General features: G+C 41.3%; 1 protein-coding gene across 3 annotated transcripts in view; it reads right to left on the bottom strand.

The window, feature by feature from the left end:
• BMPER (BMP binding endothelial regulator) overlaps positions 1–27,909 on the bottom strand; it is a 347,002-nt gene that overhangs the window by 248,054 nt on the left and 71,039 nt on the right. For all 3 annotated transcript variants that reach the window (XM_045062867.1, XM_045062866.1, XM_013061473.2), the window contains 3 exons: positions 2,948–3,061; positions 2,692–2,842; positions 337–501 (listed from right to left, as the gene is read on the bottom strand). The gene's annotated coding sequence lies outside the window, so the exon portion shown is untranslated. The remainder of the gene's footprint in view (positions 1–336; positions 502–2,691; positions 2,843–2,947; positions 3,062–27,909) is intronic.

Here is a 27,909-nt window from a genome sequence, read left to right as displayed (position 1 = left end):
GATAAGCAGTGGTGCTGCTAAGAAGCTTACGATCTAGTGAAGGAGATAAAGCATGTTTGTAAGTGAAGGTAGGAATGAGTGTAGTTAATTTCCCCTTATCTGCAGGGAAATAAGGTCCACGACTCTGAGTGGGTGCCTGAAACCACAGATAGTACTAAGCACTATATATATGTGGGGTTTTTTTTCCTATACATACCTATGATAAAGTTCAATTTACATTAGGCACAGCAAGAAATTAACAATAACCAATAATAAACTAGAACAACTGTAACAATATACTATCATAAGATGTGAATGTGCTCTCTCTTTCAATATATCTTATCATACTGTACTCACCCTTCTTGCGATGATACGAGATGATGAAGCAGCTGCGTGATGCGTCAAAGGGAGGCGAATGACAGAAGCATCGTGAGGTCAGTTAGGTGGCTACTGACCCTCTCATGATTTGTCAAAAGGAGGACTATCTGTTTCTGGACCTCCACTGACCCCTGGCCACTGAACCTGCAGAAAAAGGGACACTGCAGATAAAGGGGCCTTACTGTGTAAAAGGAGGCGATAACAGACTTTGCTGTGGAAGTTTAAAGAAGAGATTAAGCTTCCTGGAGGAGGTGGCACAGGAGCTGAGCCTTGCAAAAGGGGAGTGTTAGTAGGTGAAGGGCAGTCTGGCAAGAGTAGAGAGGAACTGCCAGGAGACACAGGGTTTATAAAGAGAATGGGGAGTAGTCACTCAAAGAGTTCTCTCTGTTGGCTGAGCAGGAGCCGTGGGCAGCCTTGGAAATCATGAGGAATCTAGAGGCAGCGCTTCAAGATTCCACCCCAGATAAGCAACACGAAGTCTGCCATGGAATAAGTGCCTAATTCTTTACAACAACCAGACTACATTTCTGCAGAAAGGAAACGATTCCTGCAGGCATATTCGGCAGTCAGGACAGGCAGCATTATTAGTGACTCTGTGGGAGAGCGCCGTTGCCACCTGCACCTGTTGGAAAGGGTTCGGATGATTCAGGGTCTAATACACATGAACCAGTCTCTCAGCCTCTGCAGCATGGCTACAGGATTCTTCTTGGGATGAATAATATTGCTGCTTCTGGGTTTTTTTAAGCACTTAGAGATCATATAAACCAACTTCCTGCCCATTGACACAGAGTTCCTCTCATTCTCGGACATGGGGCTTTTCTGTTACAAATGTCCTGCCTTCTTAAACCATAGGAATTATAGGAAAGCACCACGGGCTGTTTTAGATAGGACGCAAACTAAAATTCAGAATTGACGCATTAAGTACTCGAATACCAGCTGAACTGAACTGGCACCAATGACACAAGTTCTAAGACCGTAAAAAGCAGACCACGACCCAGGTCACCTAAGTTATACAGTGAATGTGCTTTTAGATCACTAGACTCAATGTTAAAGAACTGCACTCTGTTTTGGGCTTTGCTACTGGTTTGCTTATTTTCTGGTCCTTCAGAAAAAGGGTGCCTGACCATGAGAGCTGGGAGAAGTCCTCCAGTTTCTGCCAGAGGACTCTACTGTCGTTCCAAAAAGTCAGAGGCTCTGAAATTACTTTATCTTGGGGGTGGAGAGTGGGGACAATGACAAAAGCACCATTTCAGTGATATTGGCCTATTTAATCTAAATGATCATTATTAAAATTGAATTGCTAAGTCATTAATCTGCTCTTTTTCTCAATTAATCATTCTCTCCATTATTTGTAACCTCAAGGTTCTTTTCATATGACTGTAGTCACTGTAGTTTATCCATTTCTAAAGCAGGGCATTTTGGTAAAGATTATAGAACTGAGGCATTTTTAGACAAAAACAACAAAATCCATCCAAATAACAAAATCACTGTTGTTTTTAATTTTTGAAATAATATTGTAGTATATAAAGTCCCCTCCACTCCTTCCCTGGCTCCCACCCACCTCTGACCTCACCCCAACCCTGCCCACAATGATGATAGTACACCATGAGAAATGAGGGAAGGTGTGCCTGTCTCACATAGTACTTCCTTATTTAAATATATATGAACCAAAACACCCACATTAGAGGGCCATACATTCTCCAGTTTTGTAATTAAAGCAAAAGAGCTATTTTTCAAAGATTTTAAAAATTTCCTTCAATATCTAAAATATCTAATAAAGGAATCATCTTGATATTGGAGATTACAAAAATCAGATATAAATTTGATTCCATCAGTAAGTAGGCACCAGGGCTGCGCATTTATAGAGAATAATCTCTGAGAGAGGGTCTTCTTCTCCACATTCTCTCTGGGAAGTCACTCCCCAAACCAGCTTCACCCCGTCACCAGCCTTACTGGCACCAAAGCTACAGCCCTATCTGTCCATCTGGAGTGCAGGATACAGTTGAAGGAATCGCCACGCAAACCTCAGGCACCAGGATATTAAGCTAATGCCTTGCTCATTTTGTTCAAGGTCTTATGAGCTCTCCTGCAAGACTTTAAATCAGTCTCATTTGGAGTAAACCTCAATAGAACAGAGAAAATCACCACTGCCTCAGAACTATTTCTGCATTATCTATAGACTCAGAGAAGAACTGTTCAGCACCACCTACTTAACAGTGTGTACCACCAGGAGCTAGTAACGTGAATGAGACAGGCAGGGACCCCGGCTGTCCCCCAGTATCCATTCTTCCTCAATAAGTAACCCCTAATTTGTGCAGTGCATGGACGGCTTACCAGCAATAAACACCTCTTTCTTCAGCCTCTCTGACAGGTAACAACCCCAGGGGACACTCCTCCTTTTTCCCTTCCTTCTTGCTGATGGCTGGAATCTGAGCATAAGTGATGCTGCTGGAACTCCGGCAACCACTCTTCTCCATGAAAAGAGCTTTCAGGAAAACAAAAACAAAAACAAAAACAGCTTTAAGGACATGGAAGAGCAATAAAGAAGATTAAACTAGGATATGAAATGCAAAACGAGCCCTGGACTCACCACTTCTGACTTTCCTGATCATGAGAGGAAAGTAGTGTCTTTTTCTGGCCCTTGTTAGTTTTATCTTTCCTTGTTATTCTCCACTGAGCATACAATCTTCTGAAAAATTTACACCTAAAGACAAAGAATTAGTGCCCAATAAAAAGCTAAATGTATTAATTAATCTGATATTTAAAGACTGAAGCACTTACAGAGGCAAAGAACAGATCCCGGATTCCAACCAGCTGTAGTGCCAGTTTACTTATGTCTAGTGAGTTTTAGGAAATTCAGGGTAACTTATTCTTTCTTTTAAAAAGCAACTTTTAGGGGCGCCTGCGTGGCTCAGTGGGTTAAGCCGCTGCCTTCAGCTCAGGTCATGATCTCAGGGTCCTGGGATCAAGTCCCGCATTGGACTCTCTGCTCAGCGGGGAGCCTGCTTCCCTCTCTCTCTCTCTCTGCCTGCCTCTCTGTCTACTTGTGATCTCTCTCTCTCTCTGTCAAATAAATAAATAAATAAATCTTAAAAAGCAACTTTTATTTATTTATTTTTAAAGATTTTATTTATTTATTTGACAGAGAGAGATCACAAGCAGGCAGAGAGGCAGGCGGGGGCGGGGGGTGTGGGAAGCAATCTCCCTGCTGAGCAGAAAGCCCCATGCGGGACTTGATCCCAGGACCCTGAGATCATGACCTGAGCCGAAGGCAGAGGCTTTATTTAACCCACTGAGCCACCCAGGCGCCCCTAAAAAACAACTTTTAAACATTTGTACTCACAGCAGCATTATTCACAACAGCCAAAAGGTAAAATGTGTTCATCAACACATGAATGGATAAACGAAATGTACTAGATACACAAAATAGAATATTATTCAGCCTTAAAAAGGAAGGAAACTCTGTCACACGCTACAACCTGGATGAACCCCAAGGACAATATGCTAAGTGACCTAAGTCAATCACAAAAGACAAGTACTGTGCAGTTCCACTTATAAGAATAGTCAAATTTATAGAGACAGAAAGTATAGGGTGGTAACTGCCAGGGGCTGAGGGGAAGGAGGAATGGGGGTTGTTTAAGAGTACAGATTTAGTTTTGGGAGAAGGGAAGAATTCTAGAAATTAGTTACACAATGAAGTGAGTATACATAACAATTACCAAACTGCACAATTAAAAATGGTTAAGACAGTAAATTTTATGTTATGTCTACTTTACCACAATTAAAATATTTAAGATAAATTTTAAAATAACTTTTATATTTTCTTTTTCGTTACTGAATTATCATAATAATTGGCCCCCAAAGTAGGAAATACAGATTATCAAAGAAAGAAAATGTTGCACTGCTTTTGTTTTGTTTTTGTGTGTGTTTATTTTTAAGATTTTATTTATCTGAGAGAGAGAGAGAGAGAGAGAGAAGACAAACACAAGTAGGGTGCAGGGGCAGAGGGAAAGGACAAGCAGACTCCCTGACAAGCAGGGAATAGGACATGGGGCTTGATCCCAGAATTCTGGGATCGTGACCTGAGCTGAAAGCAGGTGCTTAACTCACTGAGCCACCCAGGCATCCCTGTTGTACTGTTGTTTTATTAAAGTGACTGGCTTATTGGGGCACCTGGGTGGCTCAGTGGGTTAAGCAACTGCCTTCTGCTCAGGTCATGATCCTGGAGTCCCAGGACTGAGTCCTGCAGCGGGCTCCCAACTTGGCAGGGCATCTGTTTCTCCCTCTGTTTCTCTGTTCTCTCTCTCTCATTCTCTCTCTCAAATAATAAAACCTTTAAAAAAAAAAAGTGACTGGCTTATTAAAGTGACTGGCTTTGTGCTAAGCAGTTTACATATTACTTCATTCAATTCACCCAACAAGCTTATGAGGCAGGTACTATCATTAGCCCCATTTTATGTTTGTGTGATATTAAGCACAAAAGATTAAGTAAATTGTTCAAGGTCATACAACTTGTGCTTGGTTGAGCTAGAATTGGGATCGAAGTTGGCTGACTCTGGAACCCATGCTCTTATTAATTTATTGTGAACGTTTTTGTCACTAATTATTCTTTGGCTGCATCATTTTAAATAACTATATAATATTCTATTTTATGAAGGTACCATCATTCTCTTAATTAATCTTCTAAGTTACTTCCAGTTTTTGACTACTTGAACAGATGCTTGCTTGAACATCTTTTTATCATTCATATTTCTTTCCTTGGGGAGAAATTCATTAATTGACAGAACAAAGGCATGTGCATTAAGGCTTCCGAATGATATTTTTATGTATTCTTAACTAAGGATTATTATCCCCTTTGGTCTTAGAAATCTTTTTTTAAAGATTTTATTTATTTATTTGACAGAGAGAGAGAGATCACAAGTAGGCAGAGAGCCAGGGCAGAGAGATGGGGGAAGCAGGCTCCCTGCTGAGCAGAGGGCTGGACAGGGGACTCGATCCCAGGACCCTGAGATCATGACCTGATCCGAAGGCAAGGGTTTAACCCGCTGAGACACCCGGGCGCCCCGGTCTTAGAAATTTTATATGCCAGACTTGACTTGCAAGTCATCAAGAGCTCTAAGCTTTTCTCAGAGTTATCTTCATAGATGTTTGTAGATACAGAGGACATACAATTAATTTAAAGCTTGTTAAAAATAAAACACAGCCCATTGACTTTCTAGACTTCATTGATTGTGTGGTGTAAATATTTATTCAAGGAAATCTTAAAACAAATAATGGTGACTTACTTAACCACCATCAGCTTCAAGGCATAATATCAAGTGCCTGTGAGCTACAAGGTGACAATCAGTTCCTCCCAGTTTCCCCCTCACTCTTTTCCTAAAAGCATCCTCTTTCAACTTGAATTCAGCATAGCTTTTCCTTCCCCAAGCCATCTTCTCCAGTACCTTCCATTAGAAAGACAATAATCACATTAATGAACAATCTCAGTATCTCTCAGAAGGCAGCAAAATAAGAAACTCCAGTGCCCAAGTTTTAATCCATCAAAACTATCCCATTAACTAGAGCTTAATTTATATAGTAGTTTGCTACCCAGGAGATTAGTTAGTTGTCATTAAGGAATGAAGAAAACCAATTTCACTAATGCGGGAAGCATTCAAAGGGAATTCTTTGAAACTAATCCAATGACTTAATATCTAGTCCTAGTTCTGCCACTTGACATTCTAATGATTTGAGTCTAATTAATTAACTTTGCAAGGCTCAGTGTCTCCATCTAATAAGAGGGTGAAATAGCATCACCCCTGCTTGCTCGTCAGAATTGGATGTGAATTCATTTTATAAAGTGCTACATTTTAAAAAGTAACTGAAAACTGGAGATTTGGGATATAAAAGGACCCTGAGAAAGCATCTAATTCTACTTCATTATACAAACTCTTCAACTGAGGTTCAAGTAAATTAAGTAACTTGCCCAAAGCTGTAGGAGAAATGATTTTTTTTTCCAGAAGGGCAAGGACCTTCTTTGGGAATTATTCTTCAAAATATATGGTTTTACTGAAGCCTGACAATCATTACTACACCCTCCCCCCCCACGACTACCATCCTCACATACTTCTTGCAAACAGGGAGATCATGTGGCCCAAGCTGGGCCAATTATAATGACTCTTCCTTCTGACCACACTCATTGGCCCGGCACTGAAAACATGACCCTAGCTCTTCTGGATTTTTCAAACGTGAGCTGGGGGGGAAGTACCTTTTGCTCTCTGGCTGAAGTCTGCCACATAGTTGGCCCTGAATATATGTTAGCCAACATAAATATTATTGACAGTAATAACTGCAAAGTTAATACACCAATATCTGAGTACTATATCACCTACTATAATTAATACCTGAATCTAAAGCACAAAAGCTAAAGGTAGATAACGTGGGGCATTAGAGGAAGATGTGCAGAGGAGAAAAGAAACTGGTCTTGCTGGAGAGATACCAGGAGCCTACTTCCCCACTCTAGAGTCGACCCTTATCTTCATAATCCATGTCAGTCTCTGTACACCTAGCAATCCATCTTAAGGCTGTTCAAGGCAGTCAATCCACATTCATTGAGAAACTACTATATGCATAACATATGCTCTGTTCTCATTGAAATAACCATAATTTCATTTTCTTCTTGTTAAAGTTGCCATAATTTCCACTACCCTAATTTGAGACATTATATTCTCTAAGATATAGAGAACATATAAGGCAGCCATTTATATTTAGCTATTTAAATGTATATATTTTATTTGTGTAAACAGGAGGGAGTAGGGGAGAACAGAACACCTTTACTGAATATTTTAATTGATGGGGGGGGGGGTGGGAAATCAATTCCAAACAGAGGATCTAGTTCTACTGCATTTTTCTTCCCCAGTGAGGTTCAGGATGGAAATAATTGCTGGGCATTAGCTATCGTAGCACTAACAGATGCCATTAAATGGACCCTAGACAAAACAAACAAGTAAATGGCAGTCTATTTATGGGTCACTTTATTCTTTACTGCTATAAATAGCTTGTCCTTTGGGCATGATAATAGGTCTTTGCTCTGTATCACATGTGAATGTGTTACTTTTTGCCACTCAACATCTGGCCACTCTGATAAGCATAAACATAAATGAACTCCCAGATCAGAGTGATGTGAAAATGGGCTTCTTCATTATAAGGCACTGGGTCTACTGCTCTACTCTTCCATGTAGTGAACTCCCTAGATGGCAGAAGAGTCAGTTTGAAGAACCTGAAAAAGTGGTAAATATAATTTTAACAAAATTTTCTTAGGTTAGTGTCATCATTACTCTCCCCTAGAGTTTGGAAAATAATTTCATGATGCTAATCTACTCTTTGGTTGAAGACAAAATTTCTTGAGGTTTATGTAGCAGTGAACACTTCATAAGCCAGCCTGGGTGAAGGAATAGAATATGCTAGTACATTCAATGTTATAGTTGATAAAATATTTTAGATGGAAAATGTAGTAGACTGATTCTCAAAGCATTAGGAAACAATAAAATATAATTAATACGCTATAAATTAAATTTTTATTTTCATGATTCAAAGGAACATCAAGATCTTCAAATTCCTTGAAACTCAAAATGTGATTGCTGAACCAGCAGCACCCGTATTATCTGAGAGCTTGTTAGAAATACAGAAACTCAGACCCCATCCCAGAGTCACTGAATCAGAAACTGCCTTTCAACAAGGTCCCTAGTTGAAGAGCGTGTCCATTAAATTTTGATAAGCACTGTTAGTACCATAGGATGGTCAATTTAAACATGACCTTTGTAGCATAAATAAAGCATAAGTGTGCTCAAATGTCAATTAATTGATAGGGTTTTCGTTGGTAAAAACAAGACGGGGCACTTTGTTCTGTAGTTTATCTACAATATTAATTCATTCAGGTTGGCTTGAATGAATAGACATAGTTTAATTCACAAATGGACAAAGATTTGGACCCTGGTAATAAAGACCTAACTCACTTTTGCATATGTGAACATTTCTGCCATAGCATCTTTATTTGAGGGGCCCAGATTCTCAAAACAATAGCTCAAAGTAAGCAGCATTTGTCATTGTGCAAACAGGAGCTCTTCGTGCCTGTTGATCCTCTTTGGTCAACTCAACTGTATATGCTTTTATGCTTAGGGAAGGTAGAAAAAGAATCTATTGGATACTGTGTTATGTGATATATATGGACTCTGGAATGTGAGTGGCACAGGTTCAGAACAATTGTGTATTAGACTCCCTAAACTACTTTGAAATGGGGATAATAATGCTGATGTTATCTTTTATGTGGCTAAAAGGCAATACAATAGCATGTCCCAAGCCACTAACTCAAGTGCCTGGCATATGGTACAGGCTTAAAGAGACCTTTCTACATTTCTGTGTGTGGAGTTTTGCCATGGTTTATTCTGCACTAACCCCCCTTTTAGAAATAATGTTTTGAAACGTGTTTCAGAATCGTTGTATCTAGGGCAGAAGCATTTAAAACCTGTAAAAAGGGAGCAGCTCATGAGGATTGGGAGCCAACGACGGCGCTCATTGCCTCGAAGGCCCTGTAGGTGGCAGCACTGAGGCCACAGGAGCGCACAGCTTAAAGCTGCGATTTAAGAAGCTCCTCGGGCGACTTGGCGTGTGGTTAAGCCCAGTCATCTGTATGAACGTGCAAAGAGTTTGCTCCCACGCAAGAAGAAGCTGTTCTTTCCACTACCTGTCAAGATTTCCTTTTCGCTTCCCTCCCAGGGTAACTTCTCTGCGTGTGTTTACATTTGATTGGCTTCTCTATTATGCTGAGCCTGAACTTAACTCAGAAAATTGGTCTCTCTCTGATCAGCTCCTTTTGATCCATACCCAAATACTTTAGAGTGGTCTTCTGAGGGTGGTTTCTTCCTCCCCCTGGCCACCCTGGGGCACTCATGCTCCCATCTCCACCCAGTTTTTGGCAAATCATATATAATAAATTGTAAACCATATATAATAAATGTCATGCACAATTCTATGCACGTTAGGTACCTTTACTCATTTAATCCTAAAACCAGGCCATGAGATAGGTAGTATGGTTAGTAACCTGCTCAAAGTCAGACTGTAAACCAGGGTTCAAACACGAGCATCCTTGTTCTCAAATTGATGTTTTTAACACCACACTGAGCTGCCTCTTAAGGAAAGATTGTAAAAGAAATTTTAAAAGCCATAAGGTAATTGCCTGCAAATTGAAGAGATCCCAAAAAGGAAGTAAGTCTCTACTCTTCTGGAGAGTTCCCCCAAATGCAGATAAGAACTCTTCTGGCTCACAAACAGGCAAGGTAATGGGCTCAGCAATGGCTTAATTTGGGCCTTCCTTTCACCAAGGCAAGGCAGCGGAAGATGAGAGAGGCTGACTGGCAGCAAAACAGCGAGTCCCATTCAGAAGATTCAGAAGTGCGTTTGGGAGAGCTAGAGTTTCTTTTTCTCAGGTCCTGAATAAAGCCACACCCAGTCAGATTAATGATCTATAGGGTTGACTCTGTGTCCTCAATCCCTTCACACTGAAGGGGTGGGTGGGGGGGAGGGGGACCAAGTCTCTTTCTTACTTTCCCTGGGGAGATCTAAAACAGAGGTAGAGAGGAGTTAAATAGTTTCTTTTATGTCTTTGGAATTCAACAGACCAGGGTTCAAGTTTTTATTTCCGTACTTACTTGAGGATATGTAACTTCACTGATGGTAAGCCCGTTTCCTTGTCTGTACAGTGGATCTCCTGGTAGTACCCGCCTTGGAATAACACGGGGTAATCCAGGCAGAGCTGTTCCCACGGTTCCCAGAAGCAGTGAGAGCTTCACCTGGGTTCTTGCAGTAACACTTTCAAGGGGCTTCCATTTCCAGCTTCTCTCTGGTCCAATCAGAGACTGCTCCTCTCTACCTCCTGCCAGATCATTTGCTCTGATGTAGAACAGCATGCTGTCATTCCTTTGCTCACAGACCTACACTAACTTCCATGGCTTGGGAAAGAATATTTAAACTCTTTACACTGACTATCAGAGTTTGCTCCATGTCCCTCTCCGGTTACCGGTACAACCAGTGTCCTTCACAAAGCTTGGGCGGCAGCCAAGCTGAAGCACGTGCTGCACCGACACTGGCCCCCATGGCTTTCCTCTTCTGTTACTCCACTGTTGCTGTTGTGAGTCCTGTCCTGCCCAGTACCGTAGCCACGGGCCACATGTGGCTTTCTAAATTAATTAAAGTTAAATGTAATATTCTCTCCTCAGTCACACTAGCCACACTGCCAGTGCTCAGTAGCCACACATGCTAAACAACACAGATTCTAGCACATTTCCAACACTGCAGAAAGTTTAATGAGACCTTGCTGGCCTAGAGCGTGTGTCTAAATCCTAAAGAGCCTTAAGGACCAGCCCAAATGTCCCTGGTGCCACAAAGCCACTTCTGTGCCTCCCCAGCTGCAAGTTCTCGTTCCCAGAGCAGCAGAGATTCTGCTGGCAGTGACTTGTCACCACTGAGAGAGCCAATGTCCCAAGCCACATGTCACTTCAACGAAAGTAGCTCTTTGGTTTCTGAGCGACATGTGGTAGATGGGTGGGCATGGAGGCTAGAAGCACCAAGGGAGAGGAAATTTAATCTTGGTTTTACAGAATTTTGGAGCACCTACTATATCCCAGGTAGTTTTAGGTTGTTTACATACACCATCTTACTCGACACCTTCAACTGTATGAAGTAGATATCATGACCCCTAGCTTATGGATGAGAAAACTAAGAACACGGTGGTGAAGAAGCATGCCCAAGATACGGTATGCTCGTATATGTGAACCTACCAAGAAATATGGTATGCGAACATACCAAGAAATAACCCAAAGGCAGAATCCAGATCTTTGTGCCTCAAAATCGGAGCTTGTTCCACACACACACACAGCCTGCCCTCAAGCCTGTTGTGAGGAGGTTGCCTTCCTTGCTCTCAAGCTAATAAAATGATTTCAGGCAGAGCTGGGGGAGAGGAGGGGTGGAAGAGGGTGGATATCCCTGAACAAAGGAAAAGAATATCATGAGAACTGTCCAAGCTTTTTATTCACGTAAATGTGTTACCTCATTCTCATCTCGTTTCTTAATTCTCCAAAGTCCCAGAAGAGGAAGATTAAGTCACTGTTGTGTGCGGGTGTGTGCTCGTGCACGCCTGTGGGTGGTCTTAGTACAGGAATGCAGGGTACAGAAAAAGAAGTTAAGGACATGAAACAATGAAATGACAAAACAAAGCTTTCAATATCTCTCCATTGATGTCTGAAAATATTTTACGCTATTCGTAGAACTATAGGAAACTGTTGTATTTTTAAGTAAAAATGATTGCATACTAGCACTTTCCTATGGTTCAACCTAATAATTTTTTTTTAGCAATTATCAATTAGTTTATCAATTTAACTCTCAATTTTTATCAGGTACAAATAATGCCTATTTAGGGATCCTAGCCCTGAATCTAGCTCAATCCAAGTATGAGTGTTTTAAAAATTCTATCAGACACATCTGGGGCACAGAAGTGGTTCCAGCTGCCTACAACCCTCCGGAACTTGGAAGCCTGGGGGGTAGGGGAGCCAGGCTACTTTCTGAGCCTTCAATGCTATGGGAGCCATAAATCATCTAAGTAGAGATATAAAATCTTCTCCAGGAGACTGAGCAGGCTGCCCCAGGTAGCTCCTTGAAGAGGGCATTAACATATCTAAGGAAAGAATGTGGATCTCTAAAAGGGAGAAATGGGGGCTGGGCTTGGAAAAGGGGGACAGAAGCTAGTCCTGGCTTCCTGGCTCTCAGTGATATCTGGCCTGGTGGAGACAGATGAACAACAATGGCAGTAAGATAAGCCAACTCAGCTCCCTTGTAACTCTGGCTTTTCTTGACGAGTTTTCTGTAGGGCAAAGAATTCCTTGTCCCCTGCTAGTCATCCCGAAAAATGCAGCAGTGTTGTTAAGGTTGTGAAGAAACAAGGCAGTCATACCCCAGGCTTCCATGAACGTCCCAGTCTCTCTCAGTCTCCTTCCCTGGACAATATCTGAACCACAACGGTCAAAATGAAAGTTGGTCCTACTTGTGTGGGAACCTTGTACAGAACCAGAGAGAAAGTTAAATTCCCAGAATATATATGTTAAGGTGGGGCCGGGGGGGGGGGACCTTTGATTCCAAATATATTTGCCTAAATTCTTATGACTATACCAGAAGCTAGTACCTTGTGACATTTCATTCCCTATTAACTGACACCCACAGTCTAATGGACACATTTAAGCAATATCACAAGCCAAACTACCCTTAAATGTTAAACAGCCCTGATCAAAGACAAAAAATGGGAGTGAGGAAAAGCCTACCTTTGTAAATGTGAATGGTCACATGTTTTCCTACACAAATGGGTTACTTCTGACCCACAAAAAACAACTTAAGATATAAGTGTACACAGAATTTTTAAAATAGTGTATGATATTTATTTTAGTTATCTTTACAAAAAGACTTTGAAGTTTTGTAAAAGAAAGATCTCCAAAGGTCCAAATCCGTTTGTTTAGTGATAAATTGTCCTTGAAATGTGGAACTAATGTTTCTGCTCATTTCATTTAATATTTTTAAAAGCTTTGTGGCCAAATCATCTCATCTTTGGAACTTTCTAAAAGTCTAGAAATAACTTTAGAATTTAAGTAATGTATTTCTGTTAACATTTTCTTTATTTCAACTGTGATGTTTGTAATTTGGTTTCAAAAAATACTCATAGGGGGCCTAGAAGCAGCTCCAATCAACCAACTCATATTCCTAGCCAAAGAACAGGTCGTTTAAAATATCTGAGAGGTCAAGATGGACCTGTAATGAAAATACACAAAAGGCTTCTCTTTGTTTTTCAGGAAAATGTGAATAAAGGGGTCCAGGAGCTTGGGTTTTTTATAATGCCTGACTCCAAAAAAACTCAAAACACAAGTGAATGTTTAAAGTCTGGTTAATATTCAAAAAGAACCTCTGAACAATATGGTCCTCCTATGAAAGATGAAAAAATAAGTCCCAAGGAAAGGAGCTGATCTGACCAGCAAGGCCTTGGTGAATTCCAGCTGGCATCCTCATCATTCGCTTGAGTTACCTCTGATGGCACCTGGAGGCCTGGTCCCTGGAGGTCCTGGAGGCCTGCAGGCCTGCCTCAAGCCTGGACCATTGTCTCAGTTCCCCTTGCCATATTTTTTTCAGACCTCCCTCAGGCTGGTCCATATTTGCAGACCACTATGCGGAGACTGCTGCTGATGACCAGAGGACAGTGAAGATGGACCACAAATGAATGACCTGCTCTCTTTGAAAAGCAGCAATCCTTGTTTACCTTGCCCCAGGGCACTTCTGGCCTCAGCATTTAGCACTGTATTCACAGAAGACTGTAACCTATTCAAGGGGTAGGGACAACAATTCAGCTATCTTTTCATCTTCCTGCTCTAAAACTGAGGTTGTCACAATCCAGGACAAGACAAAAGTGTATTGGGGTGGCTGGGTGGCACAGCCAAGTCAAGCATCTGAATCTTGGTTTCAGCTCAGGTGGTGAGATGGAGCCTTGTCTTGGGCTCCACATGGAGTCTGCTTAAGAGTCTCTCTCTCTCTCTCTCTCTATTCCTCTACCCCTGAGCTCATGCTTGCTCACGCTCTCTCTCTTTCCCTCAAATAAATAAATAAGTCTTTTTTTTTTTTTTTAAGGGGATTATTTTGAAGCTTGACTATCAGTGGATCTCAGGCAGAACAGACACCTTTCACTTTTCTAGCCTCATCGCAATTTAAATAGATAGTGTGAAAAAGTTCACTAAGTAAACCAACCTCCTAAGGTTTGCTTTCATGGGATGCAAAAATATAGATAGTTGTAGAAAATGAGTGAGGCCAGCATCATACTCATGTTAGCTGTGTTCAGAAGGACCCTACTCTTGGTTTAATACTCTGTTGTTGAGGTCTTGGAATTTGTAACAACTTTGAACAAGGAGCCAGTTCGCATTTTTATTTTGCACTAGGCTCTGCAAATTATATGGTTGATCCGAACAGTGAGAATCCACACTTGATTATGGCAGGGGCTTCTGAATTGCAAAGAGAAGACCTGGGTCTTATTTCTACATCTTTTGACTTCAACTGTTTTTTTTTTCTCCCAAGGCTTTTATCAGCAGCATATTCTCCAACTAAATAAGGGCAGCACAGTGATAGTGCTCTTAAACAAAACTATTGATGATGCTGTGAATGCACACAGTCATCTTCATTAATATAAACTATCAGTAAACAGCCAAGTAAGTTGTTTCTGGGGTCTACAGTCAATTCAACTTCATATTTGAGGGTCTACTGTAGGTCAGGCACTGTATTTGGCACTGGGGGTAGCAATAATGAAGCAATCACAATCTTTGGTTTCAATGGGCTTCTATTTTAGTTAGGAAAATAAGTAATAAATATAAATGAGTAAGTCAATACAGGTTGAAAAATGACTGACTGCAGGAAAATAAAGCAGAAAAAAAGGCAGTGGATGTGTTTTAAATAAGATGGTCAGGGAAGAACTCAACAAGATGCTGCCATATGAGCCAAGCTCTGAAGGAAATAAAGGCACAGGTTGTGCATTCATGGGCTAAGAAACAGAAGGTACAAAGACTCTAGGGCAGGCGTACACCGTTGAAGGAATAGCAAAGGGGGGAAGGGCAGAAGGGAGGGGAGAAAGATGAAGGCATAGAGATAATAGGAGCCTGATTTTGTACCAACTTGCAGCCTGTGGCAAAAATTTTACTCTGAGCAGGAAGGTAAGTGATGGCAGGGTTTAGAGCCTGGAAGTGACAGGATGGGATGGAGTAGGACTATTTGGGCTGCTGTGTGGAGGAGCAAAAGGCAAGTGGGGTGGAACCAGAAGACCAGATGGGAGAGTATGGCAACCATGCAAGCAGAGGTGCTTGGACCGGATGACTGGCAGCAGAGGTGATGAGAAGTGGCAGGATTTGAAATTTACTTGGAAGACAGAGCTGATGGGACTTCCTGAAGGGTAACCACGAATAATAACAACTATGACAAAAATTTTAACAAGATCTTAGACCATATCCTTCAACCAGCCTAATTTCTGGCCAACTCAGCTACCAACATTAACTCAGTCCATCTTCATAGTAAACCTGGACAGGAATTATCAGCTTTTTGCAAATGAGCAAATAGGACTCAAAGGGCTTATGTAACCTGCTAAGGACACTAACTAGTAAGTAGAGCAGACATTGATCTCTTTAAATCCAACAAAACATTATCAGCACACAGTGCTGGGTGGACACCAGACTGCAGAGTTACCTCTGAAAAAAAAAATAAACAAACAAACAAAAGAGAGCAAGAAAAGTCTTATTTGGACTCTAAACTTTCCTCTCTGTTTACTGGCTGAACTTTCTCTGTTTACTGCTAATGGTGAGTTAACACTGGGGTACCATAATGAACTATGTGCTGGGAAAATGAGACATCTCCTACGTGGCACTAATTTAAGAGAAATGAGCTCATCTCGTTCTTTGAAGAACTGTAACAACCGTGGGATTATGCCAGTAGGGTAGAACCTGAGCCAGAGAGATACCATACCCACTAAGGTGGTTTCAGACCAGCTACTTCCACTAAAAGCCCAGTGCTGCCCCTGGGGTTGTGAAGAATTGGGAGGCGGGAACTACATAAATGGCTCTAGAGTTGATGTGAGGCTTTGGCCCTGGGGCCTGAATGGACTGAAAGGTATTTGCCGTCCAAAAGGGGAGGCACAGGGAAGCGGGTGGGGAGCTGTCAGCTAGAAGTGAAGGATGGAAAAGGGGCTGGGAAGGAGCCTGGGAGACTGGCGGGGAGAGGCAGTTATAAAGTCGCTGGCTCATCTTTGCTAGTCTACCAGGGCCCTCATCAAAGCATAAGATGAACTCATGCACTTGTGGGAGGACCGCCAGCACTTGTGTCTGACAACTAATTGAAAAGTAAGAGCTTGGTATGGGGAACAAGGAAGGAGACATGGGCTGCTTCCAAAAATAAATAAAGTGAGATGCTGTTTAGTTACCAATGTTGCACAACAATCTACCCCAGAACTTGGTGGTACAAAACAACAACTTTATTATGTATGTGGATTCCATGTGTTGGGAATTTTGACAGGGTACATGGCATAACTTACCTTTGTTCCATGACATCTGGGGTCTGACTGGAAAAATAAAAAGACTGGGGGGCAAAGTAACTTGAAATCTGTAGACTGAAATCATCTGGAACGATCTTCACTCACATATTTAATAGATGATTTATAGCTATTGGTAAGGACTTCATTTGGGATTACTGGCCAGAACACATGACCTGGGCTTCCTCACAGCGTAGCAGCAATGTCAGATTTCTTACATGGAAGCTCAAGATTCCAAAGATTCCCAAGTTTGAGTGTCCCAACAGAAAAGGTGGCAGCGGGGTGGTTGTTAATGACCCAGCCTCAAAACTCTTGTAGTCAATTTTCCTGCATTTTATTGGTTTTAAGCAAATTACAAGCCCACCTAGACCCAAGGGTAAAGGACAAAGGTCAAAGAATTTGTTTGCATGTTTAAAACCACCAGAGGAGCTTAAAATACCCTGGCATGTCTTATGCATTGGTCACAGATCTGGGAGAGGGGAGGGTGCTATGACCTGTAGGGGGTGACGCTCTCCAGCAGGAAGTGCTGGCATCTGTTCTCTGCTCCTTTTCCTCTAGCCATCACTCCCAGTTACTTGTCCTCTGAAACCACATGGATTCACCCTACCCAACTTGGTACTCTGGGAGACATTACTGACCAAATGGTTCATCAGACTCCAGAAACTCTCTCTTAACTTGTCTTGCTCCTTTATGTTCTTTTATGTGTATTCCTCCTTGCCTTATCACAATGATTAGAATTCCAGATGACCTGAGTTTGAATCCTAGCTCCAGAAATATTTAGTCATTGGCACAGGTGGCATGACATCTCTGAGTCTCACTTTCTTTACCTACAAAGCGGAAGTTTTGTAACGATTAAAAGGGATGACACTTGGCAGATCAAAAATACTCAAGAATTGTAAAATGACCTAGGCTTAAACTGCCCAACATACTTCTCTTTTTTCTTTACAACTTTCCTACTCCTTATACTTGATTCATAGTCTGTACCCCAACGGACCACATTCACATCCTCACCCCTACATCTACTAGGTATGTAGCCTTGGGGTGTCCCTTTATCCCCTTGAACCTCAGTCTGTCATCTGTGTACACTGGAGCATAAAAAAGGGCTCCAGGGTATTTCTGTGTATAAAGTGAAATTATCACATAAAGCAGCACCACCAGACCAGGCTCTTGTGAAGGTTAATTCCATTTCCTGTCCCTCTTCGCCCCCACTGCACCCCCATTTTTCGGCTTTGGTACTACTGTGCCTCACTGAAGTGGACAGAGCTCAGTCTACTTAAAGATTCAGAACTTACTTTCCAACTCCATCTCCTGAGGCTCTTTCACCAATAGTCATTCTCAATTTCCCAGTCTCCCACTATGAAAATTCAAATACCTGAGGCTTTTGTGAGGGGAGGTCGCTTAGAGATAAAATGATCTATGGATCCCTGCGAAGAAAATCAACAGGACTGCCCATATCACAGTGGGCTGCCTTGCCTGGAGGCCTGGGTAAATACCTTAACCAGGCCTGACTCCAGCCCCCTGGTGGGGAGGCTGACACCCGCGGGCTAAAGGGAAAATCCCTCTTGCTGGATGACTGTTACTCAACTCTCAGCCTTTGTACTGAAGGAGCAAGAAGCGCAATGTTGCCAAAGCCCAGGGTTTTCTCATTCAGGACTAAACAGAGCATAGCGTGACAGCAGCTGCCGGGGTGTGACTTCCTCCCAAGGGAAGACAAGCCTTAAAAAATTCTGCCCCCAAATGGGGTAAGACTTAAGTGATCCCAGCCAACTTTGTAGTGTTTTGCTCAAATACCCATCATAGCCACAAACATGGTCTCTGGCAGCCCAGCAGAAATCATTCTCCCAAGTAACTGTCAGTTTTCCTTCTTCTTCTTCTTCGTTTTTTTTTTTTTTTTTTTTTTTTTAATGAAAGAAGTTATATTCAGTGAAAAGAATATGAATGTTTACATTCCTTAGACCAAAACTCTTAAGAAAAGGCTGACTAGAAAGTTAAATGGGCATCCTCTTTCCTGCTTTTTCTTCTACTGTCCTTTAGGGAACACCATGGGGTTGAAGGTGTCACCTTTTTGTTCCCCCCACATTACCCCTTGTCTGCATCACTTCATTAGTTTATGCCTTCAACAAGCATTTAATGAACATCTATTCTGTGCCTGGCTATGTACCTCGGGTCACATAAAAATGAATTAAACAAGATCCAGACTTCAAGATGCCCCATGCGTGCTTTGGCAGGAGATAATGGGATGGCCAGATACATGAGAACAAGCAAATATCATCAGGTATTCGAGTGCTGTGGTAGGGCTCGAGAGCACAGCCATGTGGAAGCACTGAAAATTTCTGGTGATGAGTGAGCAATGGACGAGTGGGTGTTTGCTCCATGGAAAGGAGCAAGAGAGTGTTTCAGCAAAGGGCAGCATGCACAAAGGCATGATGCAACAGGACCCTCTGCAGAACCACAGGTCATTAGGTGCACAAAGGACTTAAACAAAAATGTAGCTGAACTCATAGGAGGCTGGAATTTGCTACACTACAGAATCTGGGCTTTTCTCCAATCCTCAAGAGAGCTGCTCTTCCAAATTAGAGCACCTGGCAGGCAACTTGCTGACAGCCACATGTAGGGACATGAACCTGGTGTTTCCTCAGTTTCCCCCATCTGCAAAACATAAAATCATTGATTCTCCAAATCTCTGCATGCCAGGATGAGCTATACAGAGACCATTATGTGGCTTCCAACTTTCATCTGCTTTATTGGTTCAAGAGTGAAAACATTCATTTATTTTTATGGGACACATGGGCTTGGGGTTTTTTTTTAATATTAAAAATAAAATTCTTGAGTAAAATTCAAAACTTTGGTTTCACAGCTTCCTACAATATTCAGTTTGGATTCCGTGTCTCTCAGGCAAAGCCAAGAGGAACTGGTCTATGATGAATGACAATGAACCACACGGGTTTCTTTAAAAAAAAAAAAAAAAAGAATGTGTGCATTACTTCCCCTATACCTTCCCTACATGCTCCCCACAAAAAAAGACATGTGATAATTTCACTTTCTTATTGGTCAAGGAGCTGACATCCAAGTAATGAGTTGGCCAGTGGTGGAATAAATAAGACTTAGAGCTGGTTGTTTCAATCTGTGGCCACCTAGGATGTCCAATATAACAAATGAGAAAATACTGCTTAAAAAGAGAAGGGAAGCAATGTCTCACCCCTCTTTTTCTTTTTCACGTATAGTTGACATACAATGTTACATTAGTTTCAGGTGTACAACATAGTTATTCAAAAACTTCCCACTCTGCTCTGTGCTGATCACAAGCATAGTTCCCATCTGTCACCATGCATTTCTATTAAAACATCACTGACTTTATTCCTCTCTCACTCCTCCTTAATTATTCCTACTTTTCAATCAAGGGATCCCAAAGTGAGACCTGGTGTTTTCATGCTAAGGTAGACCTGTGTCTGAGTTACTCCTATGCGGAGGGTGAGGAGTAGGAGTGGGAGTATGGACGCTGTAGTGATGTCAGCCCAAAGTGGTAGAAGAAGACTGAGCTTTGGAAAGTGAGCTTGACTGAGCAGTTAGGTAACATAGGGCAGTGAGTCTTAAACCAGGGTTCAGAAAGAACTTGCATCAGGACCGCCCACACTGCTTACTTAGAATGGATGTTCCCTTGACTCCAGCTCAGAGTTACTGAGTAGAATCTCTGGGAGTGAACTAGAAGAACCTCCATTTTTGACAGAGTCCCAGGTGAAGTTGAACAATTATCAAGAAAGGGAGTAAATGTTCTGGCTCTGGGATCAGACAAAGAGCATTCCAATGCACACACCATTGCTACTCACTAGCCTGTCCCCTGGGAGGCCTCAACTGTCCTATATTATCAAGTTAATGGTTGTACCTACCTGTATCAGTAGGATTTGGTCAGTTGCAATAAACAGAATTCCCAACAGTGTCATCAATAATAAAAGCATCTGATTCTCTCATATAACCAGAAGTCTGGAGAGAGTAATCCCAGGGTGGTACGGTTCTACAGCTTTGCACTCCTGCTGGCCCTTCCTCCAAAGCGGCAAGATGGCAACAAAAACACAGCCCCTCAAGCTTCCACACTAAGGTCACGTGTCATTGATCTGAACACAGCCACTTTCCTGGACAAAGGGTTGAAGAAATGGGTCCCAAGAAAATGGAAACTTAGGTCCATGATAAGCTTCCTGGGGGCCTTCTGAAAAGGATTATTTTTTCTGAGACTTGGACATCTCCACTACCTGAATAAGTTGGCTCAGTGAGTAAGGAAGAAGTAGCCAGGCATGACTGAAACGGGTGTGTTTTTCCTCTTAGTCAAGAACCATGCAGCAAGCTTTGTGTTTTGGTGGTTTGTTGTTTTGTTTGGTTGGTTTGTTTGTTTTTTAATGTCCCTTTGTGTAACTCAGTTGTAGCCGTTAAACAGTTCCTTATGTCCTACTCTAGAATCTTGACTTCTTATTCTATTTATATTGTATTATATGTGTTGTCATTACTCAGATGGTTTGAGCATGGATAAAATAGGTAAACACACACAAAAAACCCCTCAACAACATGGAGAATTCAGGAATAAGAGTATGTTTGTTCTGCTGTAATTCCATGAGGCAACCTCCCTTACCTTGAATTAGCAGCTGGTGGCTGAAGAGTTTCCTGGATGGGCCTGACAAGAATGAGCATCAAAACAATACAGACTCAAGGCCTCAGCCTATTCCATCTCCACATAGGAATGGGTTTAGAGCCAGGGCAGGAAATAGGAGGAGATCAAGGTATTGGTGTAGTGGACCCACTGGAGAGGGAACTGTGAGCAACTCTCTCGGGGAGCCAAAGGCTATCCCTATGAAATAAATAGTCTAGACTGTCTTCCAATAGATGCGAGACATTCCTCCTCCAAGTGCAGGCCAACAAAGCAGCCTGCCCCTCTGCCGTGGCTTCCCAGCTGCTGCCACCGTGGAGTTGTCAGGAAATTTGTGATAATTCTTTTTATCGATTGTCTCTATTGATTTTGTCTATGGTGAAAATAAACTGCAGACACATTAAGTAGCTATTATAGGCAAATTGTCTCTTAATGAATTGTATTAACAGACAGGATTTTACATTTAACCCTAACTGGGACTTTGACTTTCTAGTCACTGAATGATGGTAGAAAGGTTAGATTCTACTGTAGAACCCAAGGCGACATGTGACTGTGGTGATTTTCCTGGATACTACTGAGAAGAGATAAAACCTGCTCAAATGAAAGTACAAATACTATCTCATTAGGAGATAGAATACATCATTGAACAAGTCATGCAAGAATCAGCCCTATGACTCCAAAGCATGCAATTTTAGCCATTTTTCTAAATTTAAGTATTTTCCAGCTGGTTTCTATAGTTCAAAACTTCAGCAAAAAAAACAAAACTTTAGATGAACCCCCATCTTATCCCACACCTTGAAAGTAGGCTGCTGCTTTTAAAAGGCTGGAAGAAAGCAAGACTTTGTGCCTTGTCAAAGAGTGTCTTTCTTCCTCTTTCATGTGCTTGTTTTTGTTTTCTCAAAAAAAATAAAAATAAAAACACTGTGTACATGTGTGTATGCGTGCATGCCTGCATTTTGGCAAAACTGTACTCAGAAGAATGTTTGGAAGCTTAAATCTAATATGCTAAGTGTTAGCCAGCAGCAAAAATTTCCAACTGTGTTATCAGATCCCAAAAAGAGGACTTGAATTGGAAGTGTCGCTTTGTGGTAGTGCTAGCAGATACTCAAAGGATACTCTATTACCAGAAGCAAGACTTTGACTATTATTTTATAATGTAATGGGCAAAAATCACAGTAAAAATGCTATCTCTGATGGGAAAATGCTTCTTTGCCAGACTCTTAAAAATTGCAATTTCAACAATTTGGCAAAAAAAAGACTGTATTTTTGACACAAATGAATTATGACTACAGGCAATGAATACAGAGGCCAATGTCCCAATTGTACTTGAGCTTTGGTTTTGAGAGGAACAATCATTTAGGGATGGTAAGATGATAAAACTTCACTTTCCTTACACAATCTACGGGAAATAGAGTAGCTCTTCCAGTCTTTGCCAGCTAACACTCCAGAGTCCTTTTGGTGCAGATTCAAATGAGGGTTTCTCTCCAACTCAATAGAACCTAGGTCGCTGCTTAGATCCTATGCACTGAACCCTGACTGTAGGTCAAGCTTTAAGCTTACAGCTTTGGTCCTTCTGCTCTTCTGTCAGCAGAAGCTCTATTCCAAGGGTGTTTTGCCTTTTGGTTACAAGATGATTGCCTATAGCAATAGGTGTTCATATACCTCCTGCTTCACACTTAGCAGGGGAAAGAAGGAAAAAAGGAAAGAATGCTCTTTCCCAACATGGGATACATATCTTTCCTGTTTGTATGACTAGTCAACTCCATCTTGCGCCTCTTCTAAACAAATGAACATGCCGGGGAAAGGCCATGGACTCTTTGATTTACACAGTCTGGACATTTCTCTGGAGCTGAAGATAATGTGGACCCCTAGACTAACCTGGGGCTCTGTTCAGAAATGAGGAAGTGGATGTTAAGTGGGTAACCAAAGATGTTCACTAGACAATCTTATTTAGTGCATATTATGATCCAATGCCTTAAGGACGACTTTGATTCACAAGGCGCAGAGTTAGTAACAAATATGCCCAAGCTTATGCAGCTGACACAAGGCGGAGTATGGGTTGGAACTCGAGCATATTAAATGGTGAAAGCCCTTAACCTCATTACTCTACTGCCTCCCTTTTGTTGGAATATTACAGGGCTGTGATCCCAAAGCTTTCCTATACAAATGCTTATTATCTGTGTCACAAAGAAATAGCATTTTCTAGTAGTCATATGGGTAGCAAAGAAATATAAGCAAACAGGATGTCGGCAATCAATTCAGTTATTTATTACTGCTTTTGCTTATCTATTGCGATACCTCAAAACTTAATGTTTGTTATAGTAAGGGATAATTTTCAGAATATGGTTAAATCATAACTCTCATACAGATATAAAATGAGCATTAAGATTTTATTTAAGTCAATGTTAATTAATTGAATTTAAATGAAAAATGGAAAAAAATTCAAAAATTTAAAAGATTTAAGTCATGAATTAAATGAGGGAAACAGGTAAATGTTATACTGATTCAAAGGAGAAGACAAAGAAACATAAGTCTATATGGGGTAAAGGAATGTTTAAATCACGATGAAAATGGACATAACATTAATTTTGGGGGGGAAGGGCTGCTGGTCCATCCACTGGGCAGAACTCATTTGCATGTCTATAGATAAGAATTATGCTGGATTGAGATCAGTTGTCAACAAGTTACAGAGTTCTGAAATAGCTCCCATGGAATCAGAATGTGATAACTTAAAAGAGTATACCCACCCAAAGTCATTTTTCACTATAGCACATTTTTTTTTCTATATACCACAAATACTTAGTTTCTCATAACTTAATAATCTGAATGGGACTCAGCTAGGCAGGTGGCTCTGCTGGCTTCTCCTGAGACCATTCCTGTGGCTGCAGCCATATGAAGGCTTGACTGTGCTTGTTCTAAAATTTGTACCTATAGGATTTTAATTTATGCTGATAACTGAGTCATGACACAGAAAGGTTAATACCATTGAAAGAAGATTTTTACTACTTACATTTCACCTGAGAAGGGGGCATGCCACACCATGCAGGGCTCCATGAGGAAGGACCAGGTTTTGGTTAGAAAGCAAAAGCAGGAGCAAGAAGAAAGCCTGTGCCAAGGCTTTTATTGGGATTTAGGCTCGGCAAATTTGAGTAATTTCGACAGGCTCTGGGGACTGGGGGCTGTCCCTAGCTATCTGATAGCTGCCCCTGTAGTGATTTGGGACAGGGAAAATACAGGCTTGGAGTGTGAGAATGAGATAAGCAGGTAGGTGGGGGCTTGGCATTGAATCAAGCGGTCTACAAGGGAAAGGCATGCTCCATGCAAGCTGACCACCACCTCTAGGAATTAGGTGGCCATGGAAGGGCCAGTGTCTCACCAGCTCTGAAACCCCTAAGATGTCAAATCATTACAAGATACAAAAAATTTAAAAAACAAAAACAAAAAAAAACCATGACTGATAGTGCTGCTATCCGCTGAGATTCCCCAGTTCTACAGACATAGCCTCTCATTCTCCAGCAGGCTCAACGGGGCTTCTCCATATGGCAGTTCGTTCCAAGAGGCAATGCAGAAACTTGTAGTATCTCTGGAAACCAAGATTCAGAAATGACATGATGTCACTTCCACTGCATTCAATAGGTCAGAGCAAGACACAAGGATAGCCCAGGCTCAAGAGCTAGGAAGAAGAGTCCACTTTTTAGCAGGAGCCACAAAGAATTGGCAGCTATACTTAATCTATCCAAGGAAACCTATCATATCACTCACTGAATTATATTAAAATTGCCTGTTGATATGGCCAACTCATACAACGAACAATACGTTTTTATGGGCATACCATACTTTATCTTTGCATCCAAGAGCCTGAGATAAAATAAACACCACTTGTCCAAAGCTAATAGGTGGGGAGGTCATTCAGATAAACAGAATTAAAAGAGCAAAGACAGAGAAGCAAGAAAATACAACTATATACTTTTAAGTCTTCCAATTTAATATATGATAGATGGTAGAAAAAAAGAAGTTATAAGAACCTTACATTCAAGACAAAGGAGGTGGACTTAGTTTTGGGGAAACAGGATGCCATGGAAGGTTGCCGAGTGAGAAAATAACTACCACTATTTCCCTAATTTTGCTTAAATTAACTGGTGGTTCTGCTGAAGGACCACTTTAACTAATTATTTGCCATAACAAAGAAAAATTCTAAAGGACACACAGGGGCCAGTTTATCATGCAAGGGAGTCAGTCAGTTGTCTGATGCATTAACCTCTTGGCACATCAGCACTGTTACAGAATGGCCAGAGTCAAGTTGGTCATTCAGTCATCCATTTGTTTGGGTTGATTTCTTTAGCACCTATTACAAAAAGGTGAGAACTACAGATCTCTCATACCCTCAGGAGCAACACATTACAATGAAAATAAGTCTCTGACCGAAGTCTGCCTCTCCAACAAGCACCATTTAACACGCCTAAAGAGGTCTTGGAATCTGCTCTTGCAAGCTCAGAAAACTATCAACTCCAACCTTCAGACTCCTTGACAGGTAGTTTGCTTAAAGGTTATACTTGAGACAAAGGTCACAGTGTTCTAACAGTAGATCTTAGCTAACCTGAGTCAAATCAAGCCACATGATCCCTCCATGTGATGGCCAAATCCAGGGCTGAACAAGAATCCGAGGTCTAAGGTACCACCGAAAAGAGTACTGGGCTCTGAGCTTACCATATTCTTATGTCTCTTATACACACAGGCAGAGATACTCTACATTATTTCTAGACAACTCATACATTTTATATATACTACTCCTTTCATAGATACATATACATGCATTTCTTTTATTTATGGTATTTGACAAATGCTCTAGCCCACATTTATAGCTTTATCGGGACATAATTCAATTGTAAGTATATAGTTAGATCATCTAGTACAGATTTAAACAAGATCCTTGAAGTATGAGTTATCTACTGCTGTATAATAGATCACCCCAAAACTTGATGGTTTCACAGACATTTATTAGCTCCTAGTTTTGGTGTGTCAGGACTCCAGACACAATTCAGTGGGGTGCTCTGCTTCAGGTCCTCTCATATGCTGCAATCCAGGTGTTGGCTGGGTCCCTATTCACATCAAAGGTCAACTCAGGAAGGAACAGCTAGTTTCCCTAGCTCAAGCAGATGCTGGTTGGCAGGATTCCTTTCTCTGTGGGTTCTTAGACTGAGCGTCTCAGATTCTCTCTATGTCTGGGGGCCACCCTTACTTCTTTGCCATGTACACCTCTCCCAAATGGCAATGGCTTCATCAGCACCAGCAAGCCTAGAAGGAAAGACAGAGAATGCCTGGGAAATGGAAGTCACAATCTTTGCTAAGCTAATCTCAGAGTGACATCTCATCCCCTTCGCTGCTTTCTCTTTGTTCAAGCAAGCTGTTTGGTCCAGCCCACATTTAAGGGGAGGAGGTTGTATAAAGGGAAAAATACTGGGAAGCTGCCTACCACACCCTGTGTTAACTTCCTGGAGACTCTTGATTAGAATTTTTTAGATGTTAACCAACCACCTCTGGTTAGGTAGCTTCAGTTAGTAACTAGTCCAACTTGAGGTACAGAAGGAAATTAACACAAGTATTTATCAACTTGAAGTCCATTTTGAAATATTTTAAAGTCGATTATAGACAATATAAAAGCACTGCCACCTTCGTTACTTGGCACAAACCAGATTTTTACCAGATTTTATTGAAAATCATTTTATTTCTCAGTATAAGTTCCCTATGATCACTGACTTTTTTGTTAAGTGTTTCAGTTTTAGAGGATTGGAACAGGACTTACGTTTGTCTGGCAGAAAGGCAGGGCAGGTTAAGGTGCAGAAATAAATGGGCCCTAGTCCTAGAAAATTGTTTTTTTGTTTTGTTTTACTGTAAAAGGTTCACATCAGTAACGAGATGCAGTACAAAGTTACCATGTATTTACTGAGGTTACCAAAGTTGTATCTGGAAAAAACCTGTTGTTAATGAAATCATTCTTTCCAAGAAAAATGCAGAAATATGTTTGTCTATCTTGAATAGAGAGGGGAAAAACAAACAAACAAAAAACCCAGCAGGATTCTTTCTTTCTTTTTTTTAGTTTATTTATTTATTTATTTATTTATTTTTGGACAGAGAGAAAGATCACAGGTAGGCAGAGAGGCAGGCAGAGAGGGAGGGGCCAGCAGGCTCCTTGCTGAGCAGAGAGCCAGATGCAGGACTCTATCCCAGGACCCTGAAATCATGACCTGAGCGAAAGGCAGAGGCTTAAACCACTGAGCCACCCAGCAGGATTATTTCTGCTGAAGATGATCTATTCCTTCTTGGGTATTGAAAAATACAAACTGTATATTTTGACAAGAAAGAAAATATCCTTATTCAGGATGTAATTTTTAATACCTGACATAGAATCGATAACTTCTGTTATATGACTTGGTTAAAGCAACAAAATTTTTTTCTGCAGACCAGCTTTCAGACAAACTGCTTACCAGCCTGTACTGTGAAGGGTAGTAAAAGAGAAGATAATGAACTCCCAGCCCCTGCACCAGATGAGGTTTCTTGGAAACACAGGACATGTTGTTATCCATTGCTTTATTCAAATATGACTTGGATAGAAAATCATTCTTGGGGTGCACAAACCACAGAAGGCTTTTGGATGCAACACAACCTCCCCAAAGTAAATGATTCCAATATTGCAACGTTTCAATTGGATTCATGTCTAATAAAAGCCATTTTTCTTCAGTTTGGTAATTGCAAGGGCAAATCAACAGTGGGCAGAGCACACATTTTT

This window comes from Mustela putorius, unplaced genomic scaffold, assembly GCF_011764305.1.
Source record: "Mustela putorius furo isolate JIRA1106 unplaced genomic scaffold, ASM1176430v1.1 tig00003845_pilon_pilon_pilon, whole genome shotgun sequence".
Classification (NCBI taxonomy): domain Eukaryota; kingdom Metazoa; phylum Chordata; class Mammalia; order Carnivora; family Mustelidae; genus Mustela; species Mustela putorius.
This window is presented reverse-complemented; position numbering and strand designations above follow the sequence as displayed.